Source organism: Lepus europaeus, chromosome 14 (assembly GCF_033115175.1).
Source record: "Lepus europaeus isolate LE1 chromosome 14, mLepTim1.pri, whole genome shotgun sequence".
NCBI lineage: Eukaryota > Metazoa > Chordata > Mammalia > Lagomorpha > Leporidae > Lepus > Lepus europaeus.
The window spans coordinates 24,169,158-24,191,002 of record NC_084840.1 but is presented as its reverse complement, the minus strand read 5'-3'; the positions used below and the strand labels follow the sequence as shown (position 1 = coordinate 24,191,002).

General features: G+C 47.3%; 1 protein-coding gene across 1 annotated transcript in view; it reads right to left on the bottom strand.

Moving 5' to 3' along the window:
- Positions 1-16,670, bottom strand: part of HSD11B1 (hydroxysteroid 11-beta dehydrogenase 1) — a 48,070-nt gene extending 31,400 nt beyond the window's left edge. The window contains exon 1 of the mRNA XM_062211305.1: positions 16,578-16,670. The gene's annotated coding sequence lies outside the window, so the exon portion shown is untranslated. The remainder of the gene's footprint in view (positions 1-16,577) is intronic.
- Between the last annotated feature and the right edge of the window lie 5,175 nt (positions 16,671-21,845).

Genomic DNA, 21,845 nt, shown 5'->3' with positions numbered 1-21,845 from the left:
AAGCTACTAAACTGGGTCTTGTAAATGCTGTAGAGGAACAAGAAACATGGAGAGGATGGGAGGAAGAGGATACCTGGCAGGGAAGAAAAAGAAATTTCGCTGTTGAAGTGAAACTAGCCTGGGGCGCCCACATCTCAGCTAAAAATAGATTCAGTACAATAAAAGAGCCAGGGTGAAGGAGTTCCTAGCAATTTAGAATTTGTTATCATGGAAATATAGAAATACCCGCCTTGGCATGACTAACCACAGCACGAATCAACCATAGCAAGAAGAGGGTTTAACCATTGTTAAGCTTTTCAGTGTAAAGCCAACCAACCAAATCATGAAAACTATGCCATCTCAAAGCAAATCCTGACTTCCACAAGTAACCAGTGGGGTTGGGGGGAAGAAATCTAAATATGATAATAAGTATCAGTTTTTTGAAGGAGGCTCAGGGTTGGGTGTGCCGACTAGTACTGGAATTTATACAAGGTTAAGAGAAAGGGAGTTAAAACCCCACATACAGTATTTGGAAACATTTGGTGAGTGTTCACTTCAGAGAAAGAGAAAGTAATTTAAGACCCAGAGGAGCTGAAACATTTTGTCAACAAAGGCCCACAGCTGTGAAGTTCACTTCCAGAAAACAATGGAGATTTGAGAACAGGCAAGGGGCAGATAGAGCTCAAGGTTCACGGAGGACAAAAATAGAAAAAGATAAAATCCAAGTGCAAATTGGATTTCATACCATCAGAACTGCAGGGCGTATTTGCATAATTTTACAAAGGACTTTCTGCTACCAAGATTCATTACAGACTAGACTCTATTTTCATCCCTTGAGGGAAGAAAGTGTAAGGTTTATTTTCATAATACTGTACGATTAGCAGTAAAATTATAGGAAGCAATGAAATGTCACTTTAAAATATTATGAGGCTGTAATGATGGAAAGATGGACAGACTAGCGAAGTTTATTGTCTGACAAAAATAAATAAAGAACTTTAAAACCCACTACAGAAAACATAAATCTAAAGAAAGCTTAAATAACAATGAGTCAGGTAAACTGCAGGGAAGTAGACCATGAAACAAACAACAATGATTGCCGACAGTTGAGTTGCTTAACAAGCCAAGTCCAATGTCGCACAGCCTCAAAAGGCATCCTTAAATCCAAAGACACAAAATAGCTATCATGCTAGAAAATAAGGCAGAGTAAAATCATCCGAAAAAGTGATTTTCCTGGGATTAGCTGTGTAACAGAGGATGATAGGTGAAGTCTTAGTGGTGCTCAAACGTTTTGGTCTCAGGACCTCTCTACAGCCTTCAAAATGAGAACCTCAAAAAGCCTGAGTGTGTACCTTTTACCTTTTGACTTTAATGTTGATATTGATACACTAGAAAGGAAGACAGGATGTTTTTAAACTTGAGGGTACAGAAGCATACACTCCACTAGCAGTCAGAGTGATACATGATCATGTATATTGTAGCCTCTGGAAAAGTCAAATAATGTGTTAATATGATTATGAAAATAGTTTTGGCCTTCTGCATACCCAAGAGGGGCTTGGGGACCCACGGGGACCACCCTTAGACTGCATTATGTAATAGACACCAAGTCCAATGTGCATATTTACATGACTGGTCCTCTCATTAGCCTGTAAGCTCCTAGAGAACATGGATTATGTCTTTTTCATCTTCGTCTCTCTCCACTCCCCCTAGTCTTGCTCCAAAACAGCTATTCAATAAACGTTGGCTATTTTAGTGTTTCTGAGATGCCGCAGCAATGAGAAAATTGCCGTCTTCCTGGAGCCCGATTTAATCCAGGAAAATCACTGGGATTCAGCATCTTGGTCTGAACGTTAGTCCCATCCCCTGTGTCTTTCTCCTGGGGCTCTCAACAAATTAAAAATAAAGAAATAAATAAAAACAAAGAGGAAGTGCAGTTGTTTCACCTTGTTTTGAGTCAGATTTCCCCATCTGGTGAAAGCCCTTTCCCTGCCCCCTTAGCAAGGATACCAGCTAGCGGTGTGCTCTGCCCCTCACAGCCGGGGTCTAAGACAGGGGCTTGTCACAGCTGGAGATGCTTGTCAGAGCCCCAGCTGGGAATTCACCCTCATCTCACCTTTTCTATGTGGATAAATGGAGTGAGGAGCAAGCAACAAGAAGAGCAGAGGGGGTGTAGCAGGAGGGCTCGTGAGCCCTGGGCCAGATCTGGACAGCTGACAGATGGCCAGCATGGGAGGAGGAGCCGCTGGATGGACATTTGGCATAAAACGTAGATTACGAAAGGAACACCAGTCCTTTCCACAGTGGTAGCTGTAGAGCCTTTCATGACTGTTGAGGTGCTAAGAAAGTACCTCTTACTTTTGAAAACGAATCTTGGGGTTGTTGCTGTGGCATAGTGGGTTAAGCCTCCACTAGCACACTAGCATCTCATTTGACTGCCATTTCAAATCCCGGCTACTCCACTTCCAATCCAGCTCTCTGCTGATGGCCTGGGAAAGCAGTAGAGGATGACCTAAGTGCTTAGGGCCCTGCACCCACATGGGAAACCTGGAAGAAGCTTCTGGCTCCTGGCTTCAGATCGGCCCAGCTCCAGATGTTGGAGCCATTTGGGGAGTAAACCAGCAGATAGAAGACTCTCCATCTGTAACTCTGCCTCTCAAATAAATAAGTAAATCTTTAAAAAAAAAAATGAAATTGAATCTTGCTGGGGCCACAGTGGGCAGACTTCAGAGGAGGAAAGGGGAGTGAATGCCCAGTGTTCCGAGGTGCTGCCTAGCTGGGAGAGTAACACCGAGACATTGAAGCTGGGAGGCATCTTACCACTATGTTAGAATTCAGAACATTCTCCATCCCACTCCAAGCCCCAGCTCTTCAGACCTGATTTGGGGAACTCCTAAGTCTCCATTCAGGTCTCCCACGTGGGTGGCAGGAGCCCAAGTACTCGGGCTATCATCTGCTGACTCCCCATGCATGGGAGCTGGATCAGAAGCAGAGCAGCCAGGACTCAAACTGCTCTGATATGGGATGCTGCAAGCCATGGCTTAACCTGCTGTGCCACAACGCCAGCCCAAGAAATGCTTTTTTTTTTTCGGAATTGGAAGGTGGGGAAAGCAATCTTTTTTTTGACAGGCAGAGTTAGACAGTGAGAGAGAGAGAGACAGAGAGACAGAGAAAGGTCTTCCTTCCGTTGGTTCACCCCCCAAATGGCCACGACGGCGAGTGTGCTGTGCTGATCTGAAGCCAGAAGCCAGGAGCTTCCTCCTGGTCCCATGCAGGTGCAGGGCCCAAGCACTTGGGCCATCCTCCACTGCCCTCCCGGAACACAGCAGAGAGCTGGACTGGAAGAGGAGCAACCGGGACAGAATCTGGCGCCCCAACTGGGACTAGAACCTGGGGTGCCAGTGCTGCAGGCGGAGGATTAGCCTAGTGAGCCGCGGCGCCAGCCAAGACATGCTTTTCTAAGGATCACTAGATCTATGTATCTGTCATCCGTCTGCCTATCTCTCTCTATACCCACCTGCCCATCTATCTATATCTCAACAATTGCAATGGACATACTTATTCATTAGTAATTCCTTCTGTAAGTCTGTGTCACACCTGTCAAGATCTATTCCTTGCTATAGAAACAACCATCCTTTTATATAATTTTATCAAATAATGGACTCCCTCCACCTCCTCCCTTTTCTCCTTCCCCCCATTTATCTAGGGAGTGGGAGATGTTCTCATTTGTCAATCTTTCTGCCTGATGCTACTATCAATGGACAAATTCACTCCTATTTTCTGTCCCATGGAACTTCTGGTGGAGGCGGACAAATATGGTTTTGATGGGACACACTGGCCCCTGTGCTGTCCTGTCCCCATCTGACAGATGTGGTCAGTGCTCAGGGCACTGGTAGGGGAGTCTCCTTGGAATCCACATGTGTGGGTGAGCCAAGGGCCTCTTGGTCTGATCCATTCCCTCAGTGAGGGCAGGGTACAGACAATGCTAGATGAGGTATAGTTCCAGTTTTTTCAGATTATTCTGCTGATCCAGCTCCTATGAACTCCCATCTGAGCCCAGGGGGACACACAGCTGAAAAAGTTACTCCCTGGAATGCTTGGTGGAGCTCCAGTAGTACAAGAGAGCAGCCATGGAGAGCCCCATAATCTCAATCTCTGTCTCTGTTTCTGTCTCTCTGTCTCTCTCTCTCTCTCTCTGTGCCTTTTAAAAACAAACACAAAACTGAAAAAAATAAAAATGGAGAGGACTGACTCCAGCACAGCCACCGCACAGCTCCGCCCCATCTGCTGCTTTTTCTTGGCTGGTCAGCCCCGACTTGCAGGAAGCACATCAAGGTGTTGTAGCAGCCTGGGGTGGGGGATGTTCTTAAGGTGCCAGCAGCTCCAGCAGAAGCGAATCACTGTCCGCTAGGGTTGCCAGATTTAGCAAACAGAAATATAGAGTGCCCAGTTAAATTTGAATTTCAGATAAACAGCAAATACTAAAAAAATTACTTATTTATTTTAAAGATTTGTTTATTTGGGGGGAGAGAGAGAGATCTCTTTCATCTGCTTGTTCACTCCCCAGATGTCATCAACAGCCAGATCTGGCCCAGGCTGAAGCCAGGGGCCTGGAACTCCATCCAAGTCTCTCATGTGGATGGCAGGAGCCCAAGTACTCGGGCTATCATCTGATGACTCCCCAGGTGCGGGAGCTGGATCAAAAGCAGAGCAACCAGGACTCAAACTGCTCTGATATGGGATGCTGCAAGCCATGGCTTAACCTGCTGTGCCACAACACCAGCCCAAGAAACGCTTTTCTAAGGATCACTAGATCTTTCTGTCAATCACCTATCCTCTGTCTACCTATGTCTCCATACACCCATCTTCCCATCTCTCTATATCTCAACAGCTACAAAGAACATATTTGGACTAAAACATTATTCATTATTTATCTGGAATTCAGATGTAACCGGGTGTCCTGTGCTTTTTTGAATAAGCTTAGAGAAGCCGTAGCACTTTGGGAACACTGAGAAACTGTGCTGTAGGTATGGAGCCTCCAGGGCCATGGCCACTGATAGCTTTCATATCTCCCTGTACCACGAGGTAGTCCAGCAGTCTGGCCACAGATGGTCCCCCACAGGGCTAAGGAGGAGAAGAGGAAAAGGGGACAAAGCACCTGGTGGCTGAGTGGAGGACTCCTCTGCCAACATGTAGTCAGGTATTTTCCATGTGCCAGGTACTGTGAATGGAACAGCCAATGCAGCCCTCTGATGCCTAAAGAAACAGCCAAAATGTTCAGGGCTACCAGAGCCCTGGATGTCTACAGTGAGGGTGCACAAAGGACGTGGTCCATTCCCTGTGTGGAGTTCAAATGTAACTGGGCGTTCTATGTTTCTGTTTGCTAAATCTGGAAAAGGCTTCCCAGAAGAGGTTAACCTTGATCTGCATTGAATGCCCCAGGCAAAGGAGAAGGGGAGGAGCCAGCACCGAGTCGGATCCAGGAGTGTGTGCTGGTTTCCAGCAGGGGGAGGGGACTGTTGTTGGTTTGCAAAAACCTTCCATGCAGAGGAAGCTGTGTGAGAAGATAGAAGGAGGTGTGAAAGAGAGTGACATGTTTGGGAAACTGGAAACAGCTCCATATGGCGGGATCCCTGACTCTCACGGGGTACCCTTACGTGGTGAGAAGCAATCCTGGGAAGGAAGCAGGAGCCACGCCTGCAAGGGCTTTGAGTGCTGCTGGGATCTGTTGTCCTGGCCGTTAAGTTCCCATCACGAGGCTGCCACACTTTGGCCTATTCACCCCTTCTCAGAAAGTTGCCTGCCCGCTGGCCCTCCTACCCCATTGCCTTATGTAGAAAGTTCTGGATCATCTGTGCTCCACAGGGTCATCAATCCCTCTGTCTTCTCTCCACCAACCCTTCACTCCCATGTGTGCCATGCTGGGAGTGGCCTTATCCCCAGAGGCTTGTGCCCCAAGAGCTATGCCCAGCAATGTTCCTGGGCTACTGGACACCTACCTGGATCTCCCCACTGTGGCTTCTCCTCTTTGTTCTGCTCATACTTACCCGACCTCTCGGTAGCCCCTGCCACTTGTACCCCTCCCTCCCTTGGTTTCACATTCACTGGGTTTCTTCCCTACTTCTCTGATTCCTTCTGGTATTCTGTGTTGGCTTCTGTTCCCTTTTCCTCTTTTCTCCTCCTCCTTCTAGTTCCCCTGAGTAATTTCCCTCACTCTCACGGCTTCAGTTACCTTCTTTACTTTGATGAGTCTTACAAATGTCTGTCTTTTGCGCAGCATTTCATCCTAAGCATCAGGTAGTACAGTACAACCACCTGCTTACTCAAGCCCTCCTTTTGAAAGCCTCAGCATCCCGACACTGACCTGATAACTTTTTTTTTTTTTGGACAGGCAGAGTGGAGAGTGAGCGAGAGACAGAGAGAAAGGTCTTCCTTTTTGCCGTTGGTTCACCTTCCAATGGCCGCTGCGGCCGGCGCATCTCGCTGATCCGAAGCCAGGAGCCAGGTGCTTCTCCTGGTCTCCCATGGGGTGCAGGGCCCAAGCACTTGGGCCATCCTCCACTGCCTTCCCGGGCCATAGCAGAGAGCTGGCCTGGAAGAGGGGCAACCGGGACAGAATCCGGTGCCCCGACCGGGACTAGAACCCGGTGTGCCGGCGCTGCAAGGCGGAGGATTAGCCTGTTAATCCACGGCGCCGGCCTGACCTGATAACTTTTAACAGCTGTATTTAGTACAGTTTATATACCAGGAGTTACCTCATTGTGAAGTACAGATCCACAAATTTTAGTAAATTGGCGGCTAGGAAAGCAGTACCATAGTGCAATTTTAGAACATTTCTGTTAATCTAAAAAGACTGATTTGTGTCCATTTTCAGTCATTCTCTCTCCCCAGCCTCAGCCCCAGACCATCAATAACCCACTGTCTGTAGCTATGTTCTTTCATCTTCTGGACTTTTCATATTAGCAGAAGCACAAACTATGTGCTCCTTTGTGTTTGTCTCTTTTCACTTAGCATGACGTTTTGAGGTTCACACACAGTGTGCCACAGATCAGCACTTTGCTCCGTTTTATTGTCAAACCACACTCCACTGGACAGATACACCACCTTCTGTTCATTCATTCACCGGCTCATGGATCTTTGGGATTTTCCACTTTTTGCCCATTATGACCAGTGCTGCTATGTACATGGTGTCAAAGTTTGTGTGGACACTTTTTTATGTATCTCAGGGATACACCCAGGAGTGGCATTGCTGGGCTGTATGTTAAATTTATCTTTGACTTGTTAAGAACTGTCAAACTATTTCCCAACAGCTTTGTATTCTTTGTATTTTTACCCACAATCTCCTAGAGATCTCTGTTTCAGTCAGTGGCTTTGCTATCCATTCCACATATAATCTAGAACCCTTGGAGTCCTGCTTTACATCTCCCTCTCCATATCCTCCTGTGCCATCGGTCACGAAATCTAGTTAATTCTACCTCCGAAATATCTCCAGAACCATCTCCCAACCCGCACCCTCATGGGGACTCTCCCAACTCAGACCACACTGTTTTCTGCTTGAGCAAACTCCTCACTCCTCTCTCTGACCGTCTCACCTTCTCTAATCCATTTACATATTTAGTTTTGAAAAGAACTGCAAAGGGTTTGGTATGCACAAAGGAATATATGAAAGCATAAGTAATTCATGAAGCTTAAGAATCCAGTGAAAGCGTTGTGGGCCCACCACCCAACTTGAGGCACGGGTACTGCCAACACTCAGGCTCCCTTCGGGCTCTAGGACACCCAGTTCTTCTTCACGTGACAACCCATCATCTCCCCGGGTTCTTCAGATAAAGTGCAAGCTCCCTATTTAGCTTTACAAGTCCTTCATGGCTTTTGAAATCCTTCTCCAGGAACCTCTCCTCTGTTTCCCCGCAGCACCTTCTCACCCTGCAACATCACAGCTACAGAGCAGCCTGCCCGTGTACCCTTGGAGAGGCAGGTGCTCCCCAACACCGGACTTTTCTCTTACCATAGCACTTGTCACTTTTTATTTCCAGTGCACATCTGTCCATGTTTCCCTTAGACAGAGCTCAGCGAGGGCAGAGGCCTGGGTTGCCTATGAGTCTTCAATGCTACCACAGTGATTGGCACTTGGTAGGTGCTGGTGAGCAAGTTTTGAGTGCTAGTGGATGGAGTGATTCTGATACACCCACACCAGGTGCTCGGTAGGTGTTTGGAGCTCAGAAAAAGGTCCAGGCTAGAGGTATAGGCTCAGGAGAATTAAATCACCTGGATTAAAGTTGAAACCATAAGTCTAGAGAAGACCACTAAGGAGGGGTTGAGGCTAAGAGGGGACTATTCCATGAATGTTTAAGAGTCAAGCCGAAGAGGAGACCCAGCGAAGGAGAATGCTGGAGAACTGGGAGCAGAAGGACCTAAGGGAACAGGGAACACCTGCAGGGCAGGGCTCAGTGGGAGGGCAGAGGGCAGGAGTGTGGTGAGTGACAAGAGGAGGTCCATGACGGTGGTTGAGAGGGAGCATAAGCAGGAAGGCCAGGATCGTGGAGGAGGAGACAGTGCTGAGTGTGGGCCTTGAGAGGCATGCACAGCTGATGGAGGGTTTGGAATCTGAGCATAGGAAGGAGTCAGTCTTTCACTCAAATGCCCTTGACCATTTCCTCTGCGCCATGGCTGAGCATTCTGGAAAAGCTTGTGGGAAAGACTCAACGGAGCTGGAAGACAGAATCACCAGGGGACATGATTTACAGTCTGATTCTGCAACTGGTGAGGTTGGACACTGGACCCTTGCCCTCTGCTTCCAAACTCGGCATGCCTGTTGGCCTACCCGGCTTCCCTCCTTCAATCATGGAAGGCAGATGGATGTTGCTTCCCCACTTAGCCCTCCCGTCTCTTGACCACAACGTGCGCCTCTCATTTGGGCATCATCCTGCTCCCTCCTAGTCTCCGTACATTCACCCCTTTAAGGCAAGAACGTCTTGCTGTCTTTCCCAGGTTAAGTTTTCCATTTTCTCTCTGATGGGAACAGTTTGTTCCAAAGGGAACAAACCTAGTGCTAGTTTCTGTTTAGATTGCTAAAAGCTTTAACAGGCTTCTGCCAGGAGAGGGAGCCCCAGGGCAGGGAGAGAAAGCTCAGACTGCAGATTTAAAACCACAGACTTAATTTCTGGCAATGTTTTCAGTAGTTCAGGGGGATTTATGGTTAAGAGAGGATGAAAGAGGGAGGGAGGAGAGACGCCTTTATACTGATGTATACACAGAAGCAGTGAAAACACACCACCTGACGGCCCAGACCCCCTGCACACGCTCACCAGTTCTGCTCTGGTCCAGTGGTTCCAGAACCTCCCAGAATCACCTGGGGAGCTAAGGGCAGATCCTCAGACCCCACCAAAGCCTATTGAGTCAGAGGCATCCAGGATTAGATGCAGGAAATGTGTGCTTTTACAAAGCTCCTGACAAAGATTCTTTGCTTGGCTAAATTTGAGTCAGGCTTCTAAACCTTCTAGGCCCATCTGTGCATGTCTTTGTAAAATCCAGCTTTAGCAAAGAGCCCTGCTAAGTCAGTGTAGCACGATTCCCCATCGTGGGCACATATCATCCTGGCTGTCTAACTGGTTGCCTAGTCCTTCACCACCTCCCTACCCCACCAACCCTCAACCCTCAGGTGATGTCAGATCCCCTCCATCCTGGGCAGGAAGCCTGCTGGGTCAGTTCAGCCACAGCAGCTCCAGCCCCCTCCCCCTCCTCCCTGTTTCCTCTTAGTGATTTTCCATCCACCAATCAGCACCCTGCTCTTTGGCTGTGAAGTCTCCCTTGTTCCTGCTGCATTCGGGATCCAGCCCGGTTCTAGGCTGAAGTCCCTCCTTACCTTAGTAGCCCTGCATGCAGTCTGCTTATGCTGCTTTAAATGCTTTCGGGCTCTGTTTCTCTCCAACAGTCCTTGGCTGATCTGAAGTAAGCTGAGAACCAGACTGGTGAGCTTCTGCCTTAGGCAATTAGGTAAATCCATTAACTCTGGCTGTTATGGTTTGTTTGAGACTTAACGTAATGGCCCCAAGCATCAACATATTACTGGCAGGGAGGATGTAATCCTGGAGTCGGCTGTGTTATGAAGGAACCATTTCCTTTTTTAAAAAGAAAGACATTGATTTTTAAACTTATCCATATAACACACATGGAGGGTTTTAAAACTCACGTGGCTGGGGCCGGTATTGTGGCACAGCGACATTAGCTGCCTCCTGTGACGACATTGGCATCCCCTGTGTGAGTGCTGGTTCCTGTCCCAGTGCTCTGCTTCCCATCTAGCTCCCTGCTAAGGTGCCTGAGAAGGCAGCAGAGGATGGCCCGAGTGCTTGGGCCCCTGTACCTATGTAGGAGACTCAGTGCTCTGATTATCGTGGCCATTTGGAGAGTGAACCAAAGGATGGAAGATTCTTTGCCCCTCTGCCTTTCAGATAAATAGAATACATCTTATTTTAAAAAGGCACATGGCATGAAAAGAGTGATAACAAATAACAGTGAACCTTCTCTCCCCATGCCTTAGTCCCACTCAGGACCAATCACTTGTAAATATTAATTTTGGGGGCCAGGGTTGTGACAGAGTGGATTGAGCTGCCACGTGCGATCCCAGCATCCCATTTGGGAGCACCAGTTCCAGATCCAGCTGTTCTACTTCTCATCCAGTTCCCTGCTAATGTGCCTGGGAAGGCAGCAGCTGATGAATTCATGTACTTGGGCTCCTGCCACCCACGTGGGAGACCCTGATGGAGTCCCTGGCTCCTAGCTTCCACCTGGCCCCACCCTGGCTGTTGTAGCTATTTGCAGAGTGAACCATCAGATGGAAGATAGATCGATCTCTCTCTCTCTCTCTCATTCTTTCAAATAAATTAATTAATTTTAAAAAATATTAATTTTTCCTCATGAGAACCAACTCCATCTTTTGAAACAATGTACTTTAAAAAAATTTATTTATTTATTTATTTGAAAGGCAGAGAGAGAGAGGTCTTCCATTCACTGGTTCACTCCCCAAATGGCTGCAATGGCCAGAACTGGGCTGATCCAAAGCCAGGAGCCAGGAGCTTCTTTTGGGTCTCCCATGTGGATACAGGGGCCCAAGGACTTGAGCCATCTTCTACTACTTTCCCAGGCCATAGCAGAGAGCTGGATCAGAAGTAGAGCAGCCAGGACTCGAGCCGGAGTCCACATGGGATGCCGGCACTGCAGGTGGCGGTGGCTTTACCCGCTACACCACAGTGCCGACCCCAAAACAATGTACTTTCACTGGTACTTCTTGATTGTGCAATTTTATTTATTTACTTTTAAAGATTTATTTATTTATTTGAAAGTCAGAGTTACACAGAGAGAGGAGAGGCAGAGAGAGAGGTCTTCCATCTGATGGTTTACTCCCCAATTGTCCACAATGGCCGGAGCTGCGCTGATCTGAAGCCAGGAGCCAGCAGGGGCCCAAGGACTTGGACCATCTTCTATTACTTTCCCAGGCCATAGCAGAATGCTGGATCAGAAGAGGAGCAGCCAGGTCTTGAACCGGCGCCCATATGAGATGCTGGCACTTCAGGCCAGGGCGTTAACCTGTTGCACCACAGTGCCGGCCCCGATTGTGCAATTTTAGATGTTACTGACTGGCTTCTAACTGAGGAATATTAGAACTCTGCACACACACACTCACTGCACCCCACGTCGATTCCTCACACTGTAACGCCACAATTCTCACTTAGTAACTAGCCAGCGTTGTAATGCTCATGACTCACTGTTTACAGCTGTGCCAGGTAGTGCACTCTGATTGCAATTCTTGCATGCTTTGTTTTCCCCGGGAGTTCATAATCACCTCATTTTCATTTCTTTGCTTTCTATAGTTTCCCATATTCTGCAAACCCTCTGACAGCAGCTATAAAACTCAAATAAATAAATCATATTAATTGGGTGACCGTCAGCTCCTTCTGTCTTCTTGGAGACATCCGTCTGGGAGTCCTCTTCCTCCTCCAATGTGCACTGGGCACTTGGGCAGTTTATCTGGGGACATCTCTTTGACATTGCCTGGGACTCTTATTTCTCTCTTGCTTCGTGTATTTCCTTATGAATAGCAAGGAATTTATTTTGAGACCTGGCATGCAGGAGTGATATTTCACATTTTCAGCATCTGTATGTGGGCGTTCCTGCGTCACACCCTGGCCACATGAAAACCAACGGGCAGTTCCAGCCAGCCCTGTCTGCTTGTCCTTGCTTTACCTGCTCCTCGATTGTTCTTTGGCTAAGTGAGGATTTCTAGAATGGAGATTATGTTCTCTCAAAACTGAAAGACATCACCATGTTGCCTTTCTGTTTCTAGCTTCCAGTATTGACGCTGAGAAGTCCAGTTTCTGCTTGGCTGCCCAGTCTTGCTTTGTGAACTGTTTTTCTCTATCTAGAAGTGTGTGCCAACAACGTGCTTTGGTGAATGTATGTCAGGTACCCACTGAATCCATTGCGTATGAAATGGGAATCTTTTATTTTGGGAGATATTGGAGAAATTTTTTAAGATTGACTTATTTGAAAGGCAGACTAACAGAGAGAGGGTGGGAGGGAGAGGATCGAGGGAGAGAAAGAGATCTTCCATCTGCTGGTTCACTCTGCAAATGGCTGCAATGACAGGAACTGGGTAGGGTCAAAGCCGGGATCCAGGAGCTTCTGCCAGGTATCTCATGTGGGTACAGGGGCCCAAGTACATGGGTCATCTGCTGCTGCCTCCCCAGGTGCACTAGCAGGAAGCTGGATCAGAAGGGGAGCCCCTGGTATTCAGACTGGCACTGTGGTATGGGATGCCGGTGTCCCAAGCAGCAGCTTAAGCCGCTGTGCCACAGTGTGGGCCCCTGTCAGTCTTCCCTTTGGTTGGGTGCTTTCCACAGAGCAGACTCCTGAATTCTTCTGCCTCCTGTGGGCCAGGGTGGGATGGGCAGGGAGGGGTAGAAGCCGGGCTGTTCTTCCTCTGGGAGCTGAGCCAGGGAAAGAGCTGAGCCATCTCATCTTTCAGCACGGAGGCTTCCGCTCATCTTGCTCCTCCTCGTGCCACCCTCTGTGGTGCCTGGTGTCCCTGAGTCTGGTGTCCTTGGGTCAGTCCCTCCAGAAAACAGGCCGTCCTTCTCCGGCTGGCATAGGCGGCAGGCTGTATCTCCTCTGATTTTACTCCCCTTTCACCCTTTTGCTTTTGGGGGCTCTGATCCCCGAGGCCCTCCTGAGCTGTGTGGCATCTTGCCAGCCTCCTGGTGTGAGCCTCAGGATTGCTGCATCCCTTGCCACTGTCTGTGCACCTTCCGTCGTCTGCACGGGTGCCAACATCTCTCAGCTGCTAGCGTCTCCATCCCCTAATTCCTGTTCCTCCTTGCCCTGGAGGTTGTAGCTCATAGATTCTCCCACTGTGAGCAGTGCATTTTACAAGGAAGCAGAGATGGAAATATTTGTTCAGAGTGACGTGTTTAACCCCAGATGGCCTTTTTTGAGTGGCCTGTCAGTCTGGGAAAGAGTGGAAGTTTCTAACAGTGACATCTTTTTTCTTGTAAAGGTGCCCAAGAGTCAAGAGTGTGGATATGAGACTTTTTATTAAATGGCTTTAACGGAAGAAAAGGAGGAGAAATATTTCATCTTGTTCATCCATCTATTTTTTCACACATTTATTGAGTGCCAGTATATGCCTGGAACTGTGTTAGGTTCTGGGAATAGAAAAGCTGATTAATGTGATTTCTGCCTTCAAGGACATTCAGCCAGGTGTAAGGAGAGAATGCAGGCAAATCGAACTTGATGCTAGGCTGATGATTCTAATAAAAGTGTATACAAGGTGTTAGGGAGGTAGGAGGTGGACCATACAGATCAGCCCAGGGTAGCAGGAGGTATGAGGTGGGCTATACAGATTTCTGAAAGGAGGTGGCTCTGGAGCTAAAATGTGAAGACTAAGTACAAGTTATGGAAGTTAGAGGAAAGGCACTCCAAGCATAGGGTCAAGTGAGGGTCTAGACATAGCATGCCATGTCAACGTGGATAGAAATAGCTTGAATAGCATTGGTGGTGTGGCTTTCAGGGTTAAACCGCCACCTGAGATGTCCTTTCAAGTCCTGGCGGCTGCTCCACTTCCAATCCAACTCCCTGCTAATGCACCTGGGAAAGCAGTGGAGGATGGCCCAAATTCATTGGCCCCTGCACCCACATGGGAGACCCTGATGAAGTTCCAGGCTCCTGGCTTTGGCCTGGCCTAGCCTAGACTGTTTGAGCCATTTGGGGAAATGAACCAGCAGATGGAAGATCTCTGTTTTTTTTCACTCTGCTTTTCCGATAAATAAAAGTACATCATAGGAAAAAAAAAAAACAAAAGAAATAGCTAGAGCAAGGGTTCCCATAGGGAAGGGCCTGAGTATGTCTGTGACAGTCACTAAACTGTTAAAATCCATGTTACTACAGAATGTGACCTGGACATACCAACAAGGGATGCAGAAGTAATATATCACTGTCTCTGAATTTGAGCAAACTTATAGAAGTGCAGTATGGGGCCCAGTGTTGTGGCACAGCTGGTTAACCCACCACTTACAATGCTGGCATCCCTTTTCAGTGCCAGTTTGAGTCCCAGCTGTTCCAGTTCTGATCCACCTCCATGCTAATGCTCCTGGGAAAGCAGCAGAAGATGGCCCAATTGCTTGGACCCCTGCCACCCACATGGATGGAGTTCCAGGCTCCTAGCTTTGGCATGATCCAGCTCCAGCCACTGCGGCCATTTGGGGAGTGAGCCAGCAGATGGAAGCTCTCTCGCTCTCTTTCTGTCTTTCTAGACTCTCTCTCTCTCTCTCTATAACTCTGCCTTTCAAATAAATAAATTTTTTAAAAAATAAGTGCAATTTATAAAAGGAAAATACTATGAAAACTTGATGAAAAGATGACAAGTAAAATGTTGAGTCAATGGTAGGTAAAATATTCTGGTTCTATCAGACAAACCTGCCTTACTGCTTACATCTTACTGTGATAAAACAGATTCTGGAATAGCTTAACTATTAGGAAAATCTATTTCTTCTTTCTATTTCTGTCAGGCAAGGATTACTTGAGCGTATTTTAACTGAATATTATGTAATCCTCAGATGCTGTGTGTATGAGCTTCTGGATGCGTGAGCACCTTCGTGTGCAGGTTAGGTGATTTCTGGAAAGGCCCCTGCATGGGACCAGGTGAACCAGGTTCCGGTTTCTCCTCTACCACTGACGTGTGACCTTGGGCAAGGCCCTTTCCTCGTCTTAGCTTCAATTTCCTTACCCGGCAAACAAGAGGCATCAAATTAGATTACCTTTAAGATTTGTTGCAGCTCAGAAATCGGAGGCAGGGAGCTTTTCGCTGTACCGAAATTAGTATTAAGAAAGAGCTAAGGTTTTTGGATTTTACGTTCCCATCGTACTAAAGAGGAGAAGGCAGTTCCTTTCAAATCTTGGCAAGCAAAATCACAGGGGACTTCGTTCCATCTCCCCTTGCCTCTCCCACTCGCTTTTCAGTTTCCGGCTCTGATTCACTCACAGAAACCCCAAAGAGAAATACTGGCATTAAAAAAAAAAAAAAAAAAAAAAGCACTTCAAATTTAACTCTGTGCCTTTGTTAAGCTCTGTTGGAAAAGTTGGGGGAGCAGGACTCTTAAAAGCCAACTGTTGTGAACACATCGTCATCATCCAGGGATGCCTTGTGAAGTGTGTGCCCAGCTATTTTAATCCCTCCAAGTGCCTGGATCAGTGCAGCACAGCCCTCTGGGTGATGCCGCCTACTGATGGCAAGCGAGGGTTTGGGTTAAGTGGGGAGGGTGGGGAATAGCATTTCCTTTTCCTGTCAGGGCTTCTCCAACTCCCTGACCTTGGAGCTCTTTCTGAATGGGCCCCTTTAAGGCTCCGAAGATCAGTGTCCTGAGCAGCCAGGCTGGACCGGGATTAAGGGACAGGTGAATAGCACGTTTGGAATTTTGATGGACAAATAAGCCTCCCCTTGTCCAGTGAACAAGACTTCCTGAGATAAAACAAGCCTTCCTCAAAGCTCCAGGTACATTAATGATGTGAAACCACGGCACGCAGATACGAGCACTCTAAACCAAGCCCGAGGAGCAACATAGTGCTTGTGTTTGTCTTCGGTTTAAAGCCGATTTTTGAAAAAATGCTTACAACCTGCAATCTTCGTAGGATTCCAAAAGAACATGCAGATTTTTTAACACTATCTTTGCAACTTTTTTGTTCCAACTTAACTTTCTGTCCCAAAATGATCAGAGTGCTCTCAGCCAGTAACAGGCATCTGACTCCATCTGGGTCTTCTCACATCTGCCCTCCTACATGTTTGAAAGCTCATCGGGCATTTCTTCTTCCTTTCTTCCTTCCTTTCTTTCTTTCTTTCTTTTTCTTTTTTTTTTTTTTGACTAGCATTTGACATTGAAATTTGTCTTCCACCCAGCCCCCCAGTTCATTTCAATAGGCTCAGTATTTCAATAGCGTTTTTTTTTTTTGTTTTTTTTTTTTTTTTTTTTTTTTTTTTTTGAGTACCTACTAAGCACTAGGCCCTGGCACAAATGTTATACTGTTACATATAACGTGATGTTTAAAAGTCTTACCTTGAGGCTTCGAACAAGTTTGACTTCTTCTTATTGATCTCCTTTTCCCTTTGCTTCTCTCCTCTCTCCCTCCTCCTCTGCCTTTCCTTCTGTTTCATCTCTTCCTTTGCGGTTTCCCACTCTTTGGGGAGGGGCAGGATTTCCTGCTCAGAAGTTGGTTGGTTTCTGGGAGGAGTCAGAAGACCTGATTCGGGACTGCAACCAGCTGGTCTGCCACCTGATACAAGAAGGTGAAACCCAGGCCAAGGAAGAAGGCCCTTCGTCTGGGACTGAGCTGGCAACCGGGAGGCGCCTGCAGAGGGAGCCCCGAGGGGGAGCCAGGCAGGGCCAGTCCTGGGCATCGGGCATCAGGTCTCCCCGAAGGACAGAGCAACCCCCGAGCGCCCAGGATGGGAATGCTTGGAAGGGGTCCTGGTTGCCCTGGAGAGTTATCCATTACTATTGTTAGCTGTAAATGCGGGAGGGGAGGGGCGTGCCAGACAGAGCCCCTGCCCCACTCCCCGAGCCGAGGCTCATTCTCAGATTCCTGGCTTGGCCTGAAAGGAAGTCACTGAAACAAGAACGGAGTTTGGGCAGATTTTCCTTCCCCACCGGGAGAGACGCTGCAACGCAACGTGTTCTGTGACAGCGGCGTGTCCACACCTTTTTTCAGTTATCAAGTCCCAAGGGAATTATTTATGTGCCTTACAAACCACTATAGATGGAGTAGATGGTAGAGGGGGTCTGCAGTGGAATCCGTGGGGGTAAGGGCTGCAGTGGGACAGTGGCTTCATCCTGGTTCACACCAATTAATGTTGGAGGCTCACATTCCAGCCATGTGTGTTCTTCTGGACCAAGGCATGGGCTAGAATGCATAAAAGGTGATTCACCTTCTCTGTCCATTTCTTTACTCCATCGACAAATAGTTGTGGAGCACCTCTTGTGCCAGGAGCTAGGGGTGGAGTGCTGAGCCACGCTAAATGTAGCTCTGCCCTGGTACTCTTGGAAAGTTCCCAAAAGCCCGTTTTCATTTTTATTTCATTTATCGTTTAAGATTTTTTGTCCACTGTACTTGTCTACTTGGTGTTACTGTAACAAAACGCCCAAAGCTGGGCGATTTCTAAGGCAAAGGAATTTATTTGGCTGGTTGTTCTGGAGCCTGGGAAGTCCTAGTGCATGACCCTGGCATCTGCTCAGCTTCTGGTGAGGGCTCTGTGCCACTTCAATTCATGTTGGAAACTGGAAGGCCCATGGGTGTGTGCAGCAGAGGCAAAGCTTGCAAGGCAGCCTTGCTATTTACTTATTTATTTAAGAGGTGGAGTTACAGACAGTGAGAGGCAGAGAGAGAGAGAGAGAGAGAGAGAAAGAGAGAAAGAGAGAGAGAGAGGTCTTCCATCCTCTGGTTCACTCCCCAGTTGGCTGCAGCAGCTGGAGCTGAGCCTATTTGAAGCCAGGAACCAGAAGCTTCCTACAGGTCTCCCACGCGGGTGCAGGGGCCCAAGTGCTTTGGGCCATCCTCTACTGCTTTCTCAGGCCATAGCAGAGAGCTGGATCAGAAGTGGAGCAGCCGGGACCAGAACCGGTGCCCATATGGATGCCAGTGCTGCAGACCAGGGCATTAACCCACAGAGGATTAACCTGTGCCATAGCACTGGCCCCAGGCAGCCTTGCTTTATATAGCCTACTCTCACAGTGAATAATCTGTTCCCAAGAGAACTGCATTAATCCCTCTTTTTTTTTTTTTTTTTAAGATTGATTTAATTATTTGAAAGAGTTACAGAGAGAGAGAGGAGACAGAAATTTTCCATTCTCTGGCTCACTCCCCAAATGGCTACAATGACTGTGGCTAGGCTAGGCCAAAGCCAGGAGCCAGGAGCTTCTTCCAGGTCTCCCACATGGGCCCAAGTACTTGGGCCATTTTCCGTTGCTTTTCCAAGCGCCTTAGCAGGAGCTGGATTGGAGATGGAGAAGCTGGGATTTGAACCGGCGCCCAGATAGGATGCCAGCACTGCAGGCTGTGGGCTTAACCCACTGCAGCACAACACTGGTCCCAACATTAATCCCTCTTAAGGACCCAATCCTCTCTTAAGGGCAGTAATCACATTTCAGCATGCATTTCCAAGGGAAGAAGCTGTATTCAAACCATAGCACTACCTTTTAAAGCAAGGTTTCCGAAATTGCTTTTTTTTTTTAATTGCTCTTTGTGTTATATTTTCTTCTTTCCTTGGCCCTCTGGGACATTTGTTTTTCACTTTATACAACTGTGTTATTTACACCCTTGCTTGCATACCCTGCTGCTGTGAAGTCTTTTTCCTCTAGTGAAGGAGCTAATCATTCCCTGAGCCAAGTGATGCGTATCCGGAGTCTGGAAGTCGCCGAACCATGGGGACGCGCTCTGAGAAGCACAAGGCTAGGCGACATTGTTGTGTGGACATCATGGAGCCCAACCACAGACTGAGTCTGTGTAGGCCCATCACGCGATGCGGAAAACATCAGATGTCGGAGGCTATTGTGGGCTCAGCTCAGCAGCCTGCTGTGCAGTTAACATTTGTTTATGAGAAGGACGTTCCATAAGAACAACAGAAGTATAGTAGTATGTACTGTATATCATTGTAAGTACTATATTTCATATGACCTGCCGATTGCACAGTGGGTTCGTTTGTCTACACCAGCATTGCCACAAACACATGAGTAGAGTTACAGTGTGATGTTACAGTAGTTAAGCCATCCCAGACAATAGGAACTTTTCAGCTCCATTCTAATTGTATGGGGCCGCCATCATATATGTGATCCATCATTGACTCACATGTCATTATGCAGTGCATGACTGCACCTAATGCAATCCTTAACTGTGGCATAAATGTCTACCTGGCCTCCTGAGGCTTAAGAAACTCTTTAATTAGAATTTTTTATAAATGTTTATTTAATTTTTTGAAAGTCAGAACTACAGTTAGAAAGAGAGAGAGAGAGATCTTGCATCTGCTGGTTTACTTCCTAGATGACCACAAAGGCCAGGGCTGGGCCAGGCTGAAGCCAGGAATGGGGGGCTTCTTCCAGGTCTCCCACGTGGATGCAAGGGCCTAAACATATGTGCCATCTTCCACTGCTTTCCCAGATACATTGGCAGGGAGCTGGATCAAAAGTAGAGCAGCTGGGACACGAACTGGTGCCCATATGGGATGCTGGTGTTGCAGGTGGTGGTTTTACCACGACATCACAGCACTGGCCCCAGAACTCTTATATTAATTGACACCAAGATTTAAATGCAACTTCTTTAGGGCCGCCTTCTGATTAAGCAGCTTTACAATGTGATTGCTCGTTTCCAGAGAAAACTTTGAAGAAAGGCTGGTGTACGCAGAAGATCAGTGGAAAGAGAGAAATGAAGGGAGGTAGGGTTTCAGAAGGCACCAGGGTATTTGAGCAAGAATTCATGAAATTCTCTTGGAATTTTGCTTTGAAACCTCAGTATAGCAATTAAAGAAGCTACTTATCAACCCTTTGGGGTTTTGTCTCCTAAGTGTTCTGGTGTTCCTGTTACATGTGTGATTTACTGGTTTCGACGTGTGAGACGTTCTACCTGGTGGCCATGGCTAGTCTGACTTACACTCTTTGCCCGTTACGAAAGTAAGTGTGAGAGTTAGGAGTGCGGTCAGATCCACACGGAAGGCAGGAGCTCTTCCAGAGGAGGCTGTGGTTCCACACAGATGAAACCAAGAAAGGCAGGAGAGGACACTGAGTGAAAGTGCATGTTTCTGAATGGCATTTTGGGTGCCCTCCTAAGCCAAGGTTAAGGGCCATGTGATCCTTCCAATCCAGCTCGCTGCTATGGCCTGGGAAAGCAGGAGATGGCCCAAGACCTTGGACCCCTGCAACCACGTGGGAGACCTGGAGGAAGCTCCTGGCTTCGGATCGGCGCAGCTCCACCCTATTGTGGCCAATTGGAGAGTGAACCATCAGATGGAAGACCTCTCTCTCCCTCTCTCTCTGCCTCTCCTCTCTCAGTGTAAATCTGACTTTCAAATAAATAAATAAATCTTTAGGAAAAAAAAGGGGGGCCATGTGATCGATGACCTGACAATCCTTGACCCTGGGATACAGACTAAAGGTGACCTTGTACACACTGACAGGACAGCGTGCTTTCATGAAAGTCTTGTTAGGGACACAAAGCTGAGTGTCACCAACTGCCTTTTCCCAAATGCTGGTCAGTCAACCGGACCATTGTTATCCCTGAGGACCAGTTTGCGCTGGGTGGGCAACTTTCTTGGTCCATGTCTCCATCCATTCGCTATGGAATGCTGCCTTATTCTTGTATCAGAACAAAACAAAAACACATAAAAACAGGCTTTATTAAAAAAATCTTTAAAAATGGGGGAGCGAGGGTGCCAGGGCATAGCGGATAAAGCCACAGCCCACATGCCAGCATCCCATATGGGTGCCTGGGTGCCTGTTCGAGTCCTGGCTGCTCCACTTCTGATCCAGCTCTCTGCTATGGCCTGGGAAAGCAGTGGAAGATGGCCCAACTCCTTGGGCCCCTGCACCCTCGTGGGAAACCCCGAAAACGCTGCTGGCTCCTGGCTTTGAATCGGCCTAGTTGCAGCCATTTGGGGTGTGAACCAGCAGATGGGAAACCTTTCTCTCTCTCTCTCTGCCTCTGCCTCTCTGTAACTCTGCCTTTCCAATAAATAAATATTTTTTTTAAAAATGACTTTATAATATAGGAAGACAAAAACAAAGTGAGCAGTGTTTGTAAAATGATATGCTTCCAAAAAAAGTCTAATGGACTTATACGAAGGCCTTTATCAAAGTATCCAATGGTATACTTCCAACATGAAATATCACTTGATCTTCTACAAAGAACTATGTCCAATTACTCAGTGATACACCTCCCCTACAAAATGTCTAATTACTTTATACAAGGGCCTAGGTATATTTAAAAGAACATGCACCTGTTGGTTTTGATATACTTTGGAATCTGTCAGCTTGAAAAACAAAAAAGCTAAGTCAGACAGCCTGGACTCACTGGAGTTTATATCTAGACTCTCTTCTCTGGCAGCCCTAAAACCTTGACAAAGTTGCTGAAACTCTGTCTTGAGTGCCTTCAATTCCTTCCTCATCTATAAAACAGTACTTTCCTGGGGGGAGGTTAATTTCACAAATTAAATGAGATAATACATGCAAAGTTCTTACAGCAGTATTATTATTATTACAATATTTTAAGGCTTAGGTTTTTAACTAATGCTCTTGTCTCCTAGAAAATACCTTAGCCTAGTGGTTAAACCTAATGGTTCT